Source organism: Triticum dicoccoides, chromosome 3B (assembly GCF_002162155.2).
Source record: "Triticum dicoccoides isolate Atlit2015 ecotype Zavitan chromosome 3B, WEW_v2.0, whole genome shotgun sequence".
In the NCBI taxonomy this organism is placed as follows: Eukaryota; Viridiplantae; Streptophyta; class Magnoliopsida; order Poales; family Poaceae; genus Triticum; species Triticum dicoccoides.
The window spans coordinates 481,255,406-481,267,508 of NC_041385.1; the positions used below are offsets into that span (position 1 = coordinate 481,255,406).

The 12,103-nt window shown below is 48.8% G+C and overlaps 1 long non-coding RNA gene and 1 pseudogene across 3 annotated transcripts; one reads left to right on the top strand and one right to left on the bottom strand.

Moving 5' to 3' along the window:
* Positions 1–4,127: 4,127 nt before the first annotated feature.
* LOC119281428 lies at positions 4,128–5,914 on the top strand (annotated as a pseudogene).
* Positions 5,915–6,161: 247 nt separating this feature from the next.
* On the bottom strand, positions 6,162–11,702 carry LOC119276646. Of its 3 annotated transcripts, XR_005136700.1 has the most exons (10): positions 11,315–11,702; positions 10,800–11,203; positions 10,123–10,188; positions 9,557–9,629; positions 9,314–9,472; positions 8,436–8,641; positions 7,778–7,968; positions 7,536–7,694; positions 6,609–6,667; positions 6,162–6,524 (listed from the first exon to the last, which is right to left on the bottom strand). It is a non-coding gene; the product is annotated as an uncharacterized LOC119276646 (long non-coding RNA). The 3 variants fall into 3 exon arrangements; XR_005136699.1 differs by lacking the exon at positions 10,123–10,188; XR_005136701.1 differs by lacking the exon at positions 10,123–10,188 and having other exon boundaries at positions 6,609–6,670.
* Between the last annotated feature and the right edge of the window lie 401 nt (positions 11,703–12,103).

Below are 12,103 nucleotides of genomic sequence, written 5' to 3' on the forward strand. Positions count from 1 at the left end.
TCCTTAATATACAATTACATCCATCACTAGTAAATACGGAATCCAATTGAAAATTTAGATATGCACACATGACACATTGATCATAGGGCTAATATACTCCCAATATACTATGATCATTGTTTTGCATTTTCCATTGTCATGCACACAAATTGAACAATGGAGCTAATATGACTACATATTATGGACAAATTTATATACTAATGAATCAAATAACTTCTTAATTAATGGATTCCATTTGGGCATATGACATTCAAAACCCCAATGTGAGTAGCATTCAAAAACAAATCTAATAGGGACCCAATCTAAGGCAACGAATCTGAGTAACATTAAAACCCCAATCTGTGAGCATTAAAAACAAATCTAATAAGCATACATCTGGCATTGACGCAGAGAGATACCTATCTCTCATACAGATCTATCTAGCATTTTTTTCAATGAAATTGTCCAACAAACCCTAGTCCAAAAAACCCCCATCCCCACAATACAAAAAACCCCGGCCCATCCGTCAAACCAACTACTCTAACCATTTGAACTACCGTATGAATCACAATCTAACCAATGCAACTAGGGAGCAACTAACTCTACAAGCTAAGCAAGTGCAAATACCTGCTGCTCCACGACAGGCTGTGCATCGGGGGTATCGGGATGGGCTGCGCCACTCGACGTCGTCACCCTCTGCAGCGCTGAGGTGGAGCCCGCCACATCCTTCTCCACACCGTAGTGGTTGCAAGTTTCCCCGCACCGCCGTGGACGCCGCCGACATCCCCGGTCACCGCGCCCTGCAGCTTCACCACATCTCCAACCGTTGTGCCGGCGTCGCCACGAGGTTCGGTCATCTAACAGATGGGGGCGATGAAGGTGAGGAAGAGGATGTGGTGGGGGAGAGCGAGACGGTGCGGTGGAGGCAGTGGAGGAGAGCGAGACGACGCCGATGAGGGAGAGGAAGACGATGTGGGAGGGAGGGGATTTGGGGGAAAATGGTAGGGGCGATGGAGGTGGTTGCCCCTCTTTATATGATTGGATGTTTCGGGCATGTCCATGGACACGTGCTACCCCACGACCGCGGTCAGTTGCATGCGCCCACGTATACGCGGCCCCACTCGTCAGAGTTAACGGTCAAAGGCATTGACCCGACGGCAACGTCCGTTGTAACCTGTTCTGAGTGTTTCGGGCAGGGACTGGGGAAAAGTGAGCGAAAGTTAACAGAGTGGGGATAAATGAGTATAACTAATGAACCAGGGGCACAGAAATAAAAATCCCTTGATACGTTATTTAGAGCATCGCGCATGCACAAAATATGTATGGTACTCCCTCTGTTCCTAAATACTTGTCTGTTTAAAGATTTCAAATGAACTATCATATACGGATGTATATAGACATATTTTAAAGTGTAGATTCACTCATTTTACTTTGTATGTAGTCATTTGTTAAAATTTCTAAATAGACAAATATTTAGAAATGGTGGGAGTAGAAATGAAAGCTGAAAACGGAAGGACAGCCAAAGGTGCCGCCAAGTAGGAGCATCTCCCTTTCACGCGCACATGCAGAGACAGCGGAAGCGGTTGCTGCAGACACACGTCTCTGTGTGAAAACGTCGCGTGTTCCCTTGAGCTCCGTGCGTGCGTGCTCGATTTTCCGGGCCGCAGATGAAATGAAGGCGGATCAAACATGATGCTCGCTGTCTCAGCGTGCGGGCATGGTCCAGAGCGAGCAGTTGCCAACGTACCGAACTAGTCCCAGCCGTGTAGCAGCAATGTTTGGCTATTTTGGCTAGTCATTAACCAACCGTCTTCAGCTCCTGGCTTAACTTGGGAACCCAGAATTTTGGAGCTAATACTTCCTCCGTCCGGAAAAACTTGTCCCTCAAATGAATGTATCTAGCACCAAGTTAGTGCTAGATACATCTATTTGAGGAACAAGCTTAGGACAAGTTTTCTCGGACGGAGGGAGTATGAGATATCCGCGACGAAACCGCGTACTAGGAGCTCTGCGTTTGCCGTGTCATTTTTGGTGCGTGCGTGCGTGCAGCGTGCACCGAGTTCCATTTTGCGTGCGGTTTGCGCCCTCTTCTGCCCAGCTCTCCCCAAATCATTAGTCGCCGGCCCGACCATCAAAAGGCACCGTCCGTTCCCTCAAAAAAAAAAGGCACCGTCCGTATATACACCGAACTTGTGCAAATGATCCATCCGATGTGGCCGAACAAAGGTACGCGATGCATGCATGTAGCAGCGAGCACAGGCAGCAGGTTCTCGGCATCTAGAACAGATTGACTGACAGCTCACCCTACTCCCGATTCCGACATACAGTAGTACATGAAATCTTCACTCACTCGCTGCTCAGTAGAGTACTGCATGCATTAGCAACATGATTCACGTGACACGGCAACCAGTGCGCTCTCGGGGCAAATCCTCCCCCGTCCCGGTGCGCCGAATCCACCTGGCTCCCGTACCTTCCTTCCTTCCTTGTCGTACGGCCGCGTCTCGTTTTTAACGGGGGCGCATCCACTCCACAGACCACAGCACAGTTATTACTTGTAGTAGTAGTAGCATGTAGTCCAGTGACCAACGCACTCACGACGAGTCTCTCGCAACCGAGTGAAGTCTGAAATAAACCCTGAGGTTGTAGAAGCCGACGTAAATGAACCTTTACCTCTAAATCCCTGAAGTTTGTACCCCGTATTTACAGATCCCAGCCAATTCACACCTTGTATGAGTAAAATCCTGTTTGCTGAAATAGGAAAGGCGCAATCCCAGCCGGGATTCATTTTTACTGCCGCTTACTGCATGGGCCCATCTGTCATATGCATCTCCTCCCCCAATCTCCTCAATACCAACTGCAAGGAGGCGCGGCTGCACTAGAGTTCAAGGTGTTCGATCTGCTCCCAGAAAATGACCTACTTTCCTTGGGCACCGTTCTGAGCACCATGGCCGTGCACAGCCGATGGATCGATTCTAGCCGCCGGCTAATCGATGTGTTCAAGTACACAAAAGAAACAAACGGACGTCGAGAAAAAAGGCGAAGCTCGTACTCGGCCTTTGACGCCTCCTCCGACTTGACGTGCCCGTGCGGCATCGTCAGTAGCTGTCAGAAGACCCCTGCAACGTCCAGGAAGCAGCCACCGTGAGCGCGAGCAGCTGCTTCTCATCCGGCCCGTCCGCGAGCCTCTGAAGCTCCTCATCCGGCCCGTCCAGTTCGTGGACGGCGTCGACAACTGCGGTGGCGTGGGTACCGCCGGCGGTATCATGAGCGGCTTGGTTGTCCCTGAACTTCGTGAGGCGTGAGGCGTGGTCGGCGAAGTGGGCCTAGACCACCAAACGCCGTCGTACTGCTAGTGCCACTCGCCGGCACAGCGCCGCGTACTGCCGCGGCTGGAGATGCTCCCCGCCACAAGCAGCCGCTGCCCTCGCTGGCCAACACCATGTACTGCTGCAGCTGCACGCCGCCGCATACTGCTACTGCTTTGTGCTCTCGCCGCCAATGCCCACATAGGAAGAGCAAATTCTCACCGTTGTACCTTGTGTTGTGCTCTCGCGCCGCATATTTGCTACTGCTTGTGCTCATGTCGTCCTTGTTGTGCTATGTGCAAAATAATCAGCATGGGCGCATGGCCCGCCCGTTCTCCAGCACGAGGTTGGCTCGTACAAGAACGGCGCCATATATATTGCCTGTCTGACTCTACGTCTGGGGTCGTCGTCCGGTGGCTGCCATCTTGTGCTGCTCTCCTCTGCTCAAGCTAGTCATGGTGAGATGGGAACTAGGAAAAATGGCTATGATGTGTTGACCCACACCACAGTGAGAGAAGCGAGTACCCGGCCAGGATTATGTTTTTCCCGGTCTACCAAACATATCTAAGGTTCGGATAAACCGGGATGAGAAAGGTTAGGGTACAGATTTCAGGGATTTGGAGGTGAGGGTTCATTTGCGTCGACCTCTACAACCTTAAGGTTCATTTCAGACTTCACTCCCCGCAACCCAGAAAATCAACTTCTTTTTTTTTAGGGTACGAAAATCAACTTCTTGGCGCACGTGAGCTTCCGCTGTCATATCCAGCTCCAGGGCCGGAAGCCGGCTCGGCTCTATATAAAACCACAGACAGCAAGCCGACCGAGAGCAGAGCCACCAAAGGCAGCGCAGCGCTAGCGTCTTGCCGGGTCCATTTCTTCGACAGACCAACCAAACGCTCTCGCAGGACACGCACGGCCGCACCGCATGTCGTGGTCTGACACGGACGCGGCGCTCTTCGCGGCCGTCCTGGGCCACGACGCCGCGCGCCACCTGGCCACCACGCCGCCGCACCTCGACGGCCCGGCCTCGTCGTCGCCCGAGCTGCAGGCGCGCCTGTACGACCTCGTCGAGCGGGGAGGAGCCTGGACCTACGGCATCTACTGGCAGGAGTCCCGGGCCGGCGCCGGCGTGCTCGGCTGGGGCGACGGGCACTGCCGCGACGGCCCGGCCGAGCAAGCCGGGGCCACGGACAGGAGCCTGGCGCGTAAGCGCGCGCTGCTGCGGCTCCACGCGCTGTATGGCGGCGGGGACGAGGACGGCGCCGACTACGCGCTCCGCCTCGACCGGGTCACTGGCGTCGAGATGTACTTCCTGGCGTCCATGTACTTCTCGTTCCGCGAGGACGCCGGCGGGCCGGGCCGCGCGCTCACCTCCGGCCACCACGCCTGGGCCGCCGTCGATCCCCACCTGCCCGGCTCACCCGGGTGGTACGTCCGTGCGTCCCTCGCCCAGTCCGCCGGCTTACGCACCGTCGTCTTCCTCCCTTGCAAGGGCGGCGTCCTTGAGCTCGGTTCCGCCGTGGCCATGCGCGAGAACCCCGAGGTCCTGCGCGCCATCCAATCTGCCTTCCACGTCGAGTCCGCCTCGCCGGACGATCACATGAGGATCTTCGGGAAGGACGTCTCCCGCGGCTCCCCAATGCCGCCAGCGCAAACCACGGGGAGCGACGCCAGTTGGGCGCTGCGGCCAAGCAGGAGGTGGCGGCGGTAGTCAAACCGAAACCCCAGCAGGAGCCTCCCAAGACCATAAGCTTCAGCAACGCCGTCAACGCGCAGAAGCAGGCGGGCGGCGAGGAGCGGAGGCCGCGGAAGCGGGGGCGCAAGCCGGCGAACGGGCGGGAGGAGCCCCTGAACCACGTGGAGGCGGAGCGGCAGCGGCGGGACCGCGGGAGAAGCTGAACCAGCGGTTCTACGCGCTGCGCGCGGTGGTGCCCAAGATCTCCAAGATGGACAAGGCGTCGCTGCTGAGCGACGCCATCGCGTACATCCCGGAGCTAGAGGAGCGCCTCCGGGGCGGCGCGGCGGGGCCGGCGCCGGCGCGGGCGGAGGCCGGCCCGTCCGTGGAGGTGAAGGCAATGCAGGACGAGGTGGTGCTGCGCGTGAGCACCCCCCTGGACGCGCACCCCATCTCCGGGGCGCTGAGCGCCATGTGGGACTCCCAGCTGAGCGTGGTGGCGTCGAGCATGGCGGTGGCGGACGACACCGTCACGCACACGCTCGTGGTGCGGTCGGCGGGCGCCGACCGGCTCACGGCCGAGACCGTGCTGGCCGCGATTTCCCGTGGGGTGATGATGAGCGCCACCCCCTCCCCGTGACCGTGCAGCTGTAACAATCGCGCGGCTCGTGCCGTGGTACGTACGGGCAACTGTCAACTGTTAGTGTAAGTTTAGGTGAGCATGCCACGTGGCGCGCAGGAGGAAGGTGAAACTCCTTTCCTCAAGTGGCGGTATCCCAGATTGCCAGTGATAGTAGATTCATGTAGTGCACTGGTTGGTTATCGGTTGGGGCGCCGCCCGGTGGCGCCTCCTGAGAGAAAGTTGGGGCGGTGCCAGGTGGATTGTATCCCTTATACTCACTTGTTTGTACTCCCTCCGTTCCTAAATACTTGTCTTTCTAGGCATTTCAACAAATGACTACATACAAAGCAAAATGAGTGAATCTACACTCTAAAATATGTCTACATACATTCGTATGTAGTAGTCATTTGAAATGTCTAGAAAGACAAGTATTTAGGAACGGAGGGAGTACTATGTAGTGTTATTGCATTAGACTCAAAGTACAACAATATAAAATTTGGTGACGGGAACAATAAGACAGAGCTATACAACACATTCAAAGAATGGATCCGCCTTAAAAGAATAATAATGACATCATATATACTACACAAAAGCAATAGTTTTATTGTTTAGAGGACTGATCGCATACAATATCGGTGGTTCAAAAGTGACCAAATGATAGTACTTGCTAATATAAACCACCAAGTGGTTCAAAAGGAACAACACCACAGAGGATATGTCAAGAACAAATCAACAAGAGCAGCATGCGGAATGACCCGTCGATGATGTGCAACATCCTAATCCATGGAATGACCCGTCGATGATGTGCAACATCCTAATCCATGGAATGACCCGTCAATGATGTGCAACATCCTAATCCATGAGAGCGTCTCTCCTCCTGTAACGCCCGATGCTAGATTAGTCCCCTAAGAGGCCCCAACTGGGCAATGGAGATGAACGGCTTCTGGCAAGGCAAGAACACAAAACATGAATATAGGAAGAGGCAGAAGCAAGGAGAGGAGAGGGACCAAACGACAGCAGCACTTACCTTTTATCTGCTGACCACCATATCATTCGTCATCGTCACCTCCCACGCCTCGCCCGCCACTGCTGATCAACACCGCAGTGTCATATTCATGTCGGTACTTTAAAAAAAGTGAATTTTCTCCATACAGGGTTTTGTGCTTCTGCTGCTAGAATGCATCTATGAAGTCTCTATATAGTACATGTGATCAAATTTACTCCTCTCCGATGTCCATAATTACCATCTACTCCCTATGTTCCTAAATCTCTTAGATTCTGACATTAACATGATACTATACTGACATTTGGTGTAAGTGGTATTGTTTTAGAATGACGAGGTGGTCCTCACGCCCCGGCGTCGATCTATTCTGGCTCCCCGCCTCATGCTCCGCATGGATCTATCTCCGTCTTCCTTTCTCCTAGTATTCCTGCTTGAAGCCGTTGTCGCTACCGCCAGGCCCACATCAATCAGCCGCCACCATCTCTTGGGTTTCGCATAGAAATGGGGCAGAGCAGAGGCCAAGGGAAGGAAACGGGGTGAGGCAGGGCGGCAAGCAAGAATAGAAATTAAGTGTATTTTAGTTCAGAGATATATAGGTGATCTTGTTCAGTTTAGTTCGCATACTGAACAGTAGTTCACTGAGGTGAGGATTTTGCATTAGGTACAGCTACCTATGTAAAACATCCAGAACCTCAACCCAGCTGATATTGGATGTCCAAACTGAATCATTGCATCCCTAAACATTGAATCATGGTTGAGTTTTTAACTCTCAAGAATCTGCGTAATTATGGCCATATGCACTGCCATTTTATTTAGATACGCAGACCAATAGTACACTGATAAACAGAGCAACAACACAGAAGTTTCAAGTTTTAAGATTTTTAAAAAATAGTTAGTGCCAAAGCAAGATATAGGACTAAATCTGTTTATATGTTCGAGAAAGAAAATTACCAGACTGAGCTACACAAGCATGGTATAAAATTCGTCGTTGCAAATTTGAGTCGATGCCCCTGTAAGGTTGTAACTTCAAACAACAAGTCATGTTGCATTTTCTCGACGCATTCTCGACATATCAAGATTCCATCACATAAATCCACAAAAATTTAAAACCTACAGAAAGATCAAACTGAATTAGTTCGAAGAACACTCTGAAATTTGATATGGAATGTCACCAGCGACAGTGCATTCAGAACCTGCATGTGGGCCAGTATATGGTCTGTATTGACACTCTGATTCATGTTTCAACTTGCAATAATAAGGATATATTCCCAAGCATCCAAAGTTCTGGAACTTGTACAGAACCTCTAGAGAGGCGCCAACCTTCTCCAAAGCATTTATGAACCCTTGGCTTGCATTCAGAACAAATAGCATGGACATTGGAGCACTACACACACAAATGCAACAGTAGTAAAAGAACCTCTAGACACATTCATAACTTTCTTTCTGAGCTTAAGGATTTGTAGTGTAAATTCTAAATAATGAGATATGAGCCCTCCTTGTAGAATCAATTGACAAGGAACAATCTGGACAACGTTGAAAATGAAAAAAGAGAGCGTGCAATCTGTAAGTTCAAAATATTTGCAGGGGGCTAGTCGGGGGTAGGCATGATGCATCAGGTGGTTAAAATAAAGAAAGGGATGTCACCTATTAGTGTGAAAGGGATTCATAGAAAAAGGTCACAAACCAAAACCCTATTTTAGCTTTGCCTACCTTGGTCGGCAATGTTTCTTTTGCAACTGGGTATTCTTATATATCGGCATACACATAGAAAGCCAAAAACCTAGTTACACCGTGGAGCTCGAAGGGAACCAAACACCTGATGAATGTGATTAGTTCGGCAAGAAGACATACCTGATGAATTGGAGGATACATGGGAACCAAACACATGGGGCATTCCAATAGCTCACGCCCATTTCTAGAAACCATGACATTTGGATTCCGTGAATGCTTGATAACACCACAGACAAGTTCTATGACATCTAACATCCCATTCTTTGGAGGGTCGATAACTTCAGCATAAATGTTGTCGAGATAGCCAGTTTACGCCATAACCAAACCTATAGATACAGATACATGTATGGATGAGAAATATTTAGGATTGGAAGCAAATAGAAAGATAGCATGAATTAATCCTGGGTGTAAAAAATGCCATGTCAATCTCAAAGGATGGCTGCAACCTGATATAACTCTCAAGACAAGTATTATCAGTAACATTACGTCACCGGCGATACATAGAACTGATACATTAATCCACAAATATATTCTCCTTGGAAGAAAAGATATATGTCAGTGGCGATACATAAAGGATCTATCAAGAGTGCTTGTATCCACTATACAGAGAACATTTCTCTCTGTCAAATAACCTCATAGTAAATTAAATAGATTTTTGGAAGAAAAACCTGATCTAAGTCCATGGGGTACCAGGGAATAAAATCATTGGGGTACTGGAAAAAACATTCAGTAAAAACACATTCCTCGAAGTGAGAAATATTCAGTCCAAAACTACATCAAGATTGAACCTCATACAATTTTCAAGACATGTCATTTATGCTTCTCTTATATGACTTTCCAATTTCTTTGCTTGGAAAGCAAACATATACTGGATGAATTATGAGAATTACCAGAACTCTTCTGCATCAGATTGTAGTTACACACAATGATTGTAAATGATTTGACATTTAATCCAACTACTAAAATAATAAGGAGAGCATACGGTTGGAGAGACATACACAGTCCAGAGCAAAAGGGAGTGGATTCATAGCTTTGTGCTCAGCGTCACCAATGCAACTGACCCATACTAATGGTGTCATCTCTGGAGACTGCAGCAGTAGGTTGCCAAATAATGGCGCAAGAAGTAATAGCAGCAGCCTTCGAGCTCCACGGTGTAGCTGGTACATAAGAAGAGAATCACACTGGATATTGTTCTTGTCTTTCTAGAAAAGAGAAAAAATGATTGGATTCCGGGTTTTTACACGCAGTAGAGCTAGCCATCAACATGCCATGGACACTATGAAGCTAGCCTTTGTAGCACAGGATTTTTTGTGCCTATCCAGGAGTAAAAAAAAGAGTTCTTAGAATAGATCCTTTGAAAATAATTCCTTGAATAAATTTCTCTAGAAGCCCATAAACAAGTCAGGGAGAAAAAGAAAGGAACATCACATGCATCTAGGAAAAACACATGCCTGGGACAACCTCTATGTGGTGGTAAATTGCTAGAAAGGGGAGCAAGAATGCATGTTCTCCCAGATTTGTATACGTAGTTGCATCACACATGCATACATTGTTCTACCAAGGATGCATATACAGTCTGCATTAACGCACACCTATCCCTCTTCCAACAGAATGAAGCAAGCAATGTATTGTATCAACCATATGAATGACATGCTTGTAGTCAATTAAGTACATGTGTCAGCAATCAGAACAAGAATAACCAAGTTCTTCGACCAAAGTTCAAACTTATCAAGTGGGATAAAATTTGAAACCGTAAATTCAAAGAACAAACTAAAATTCAAGATCATCAAGACGATAGCAAGCGAACCATTTTTGTGAAGTTGTCGTACTCGAAATCTCAGTCAATAATGCGACCAGTGAAGTCACGTAGCACCTAGGAAAAAGCATAGATTGATTTGCTTAAATTAAATTTGATTTATGCGGCAGTTTTTTTAGAGAATAAGTGAGAAAAACTGCACATAATATTTGGGTATTGTTTCCATATGAGCAGGGGGAAATGTTATAATCCACATCACCAGCATCCTCTGTTATCCCATCTTCTTGTGTGCATTAGTACATTTTTTCTAAATTCTGCTTGTTAAAACAGGGTCAAACTAAAAACATGAAACTAACAAAAGGCTGATTGTATCCAGAACTTGATAATAAATAAAAAGCTCTTGACTTCACCGCAAGAAAAAGCAGGAACATGTTAACATGAAGCTGGCTATATAACATATTAATATGGTTTAGGATCTCAACTGAAACAAATACAATAGTCTTATTTTGCTACTGGTGTTATTACTGTTGGATGTGATTGCACAGCGTGTATATTCACTCCTAAAGTCTCAATGTTACCAAAGAAAATACTGAACATCGGCAAACATACACACAAGAAGCATCTCCATCCACAAGTACACAGAACTTACTTGGCAATATAAGTACTTGAAATTTTCTTGCAAAGTTAATATGTTCAAATGTAGATCAAGGTGGCATAGTAATATCTACCTGTTCTACAAACTGTATGTATCTTGCAACATCATATTTGAATTGAGTCCCGCCTCCAGGGAAAACAAGATAGTCACCGGACATTGTGTCCCAGTTCCGATCGTTCTTATATTCCACCAGTTTGGGGTGACCGGGTGAGGAACATTGTTGTACCAAGTATGGAATTCAGAAAGGAGAATATCAAAGCATTAGTAGTCTGCTAATTAAACCTTAAGCTACAGAAGGCATTGATTTAATCAAGGTAAACAGTACAAGTTGCACTATCTGCCTTGAAATCTCATAATGGTTGAAGGATCAAGGGTCCTAATATTATCAGATTATGGATCTGAACCCTTCAAACCATAAGATTTTCCTCTTCTAATATTTCGCAGCTGCAAGAGTCCTTCTTCACTACCAATGATGCCCTGATGTATGGATAATAATTAGATTTGTCAGCACACAAGAACTTTGAAAGCAAATTACCTCCAAAGGAATCAATAATGCCAGGCACCTTCCATAGGCATTCAGATGCATACCAAGAAGATGGGCTGGAAGAGGCGGAGCTGGGCTGGCTGCCGCCACATGCGACCGGGGATGGAGTCGTCGGCCGCATTTAGGGCCCTCCTGCAGGCCGCCTCCCCGGCTGCAACGGCCCCAAGGAGCCCTTGGCAGCAACGGCGGCGCGGGGCGTGCTCAGCGGAGAGATCGGCTCCGGTGGAGGCTGGACCCTGTGGAGGCGGCGTGGCGCGTGAAGGGACGGAGGAGAGCGAGGCGGAGCAGACAGAGGCAGCGGCGCTGAGGTGGGAGGGGAGGGGAGGCGAAGGCGGCGGAGCCGCGGAGGAGATGAGACGGCGGTGAGAGAGGGTTGCGTGAGTGCCTACTTCTCTGTCTTCTTATTATTCTTCCTCACCAATAAAAACCCAACAAGACGTGGCCCACTCAAAACAAGAGAAGGAGAAGGCGCTCTTGCCAAACCCATTAGCCCACGCAACAAAATACAGTGTATACCTGTGCCGACGTGGGCACATCGAGAGGTCGCCCTTTACGCGCACGTTAATGCGTTTAATTTGCACCTACTAGTACACAGTAGATCAAATCTACGGAAAATTGTTATGTATATGAAGATGCAGTAGTAATTCTCAGCCTTGTGGATGACTCCGTGTTTCTTTGGAGAAGAGACCGTGGAATTTGAGCGCGTCGTGCGTGGCGGTGGGGGTTTACTTTGACCGACCGCACGCGCTCTCTCCGTTTCAGATCTCCACCTACACCCGCTGGACTGAAAGTTTTCTTCGTCGGGTCGTCGTCGACGTCTCTCTCGCGCGGGC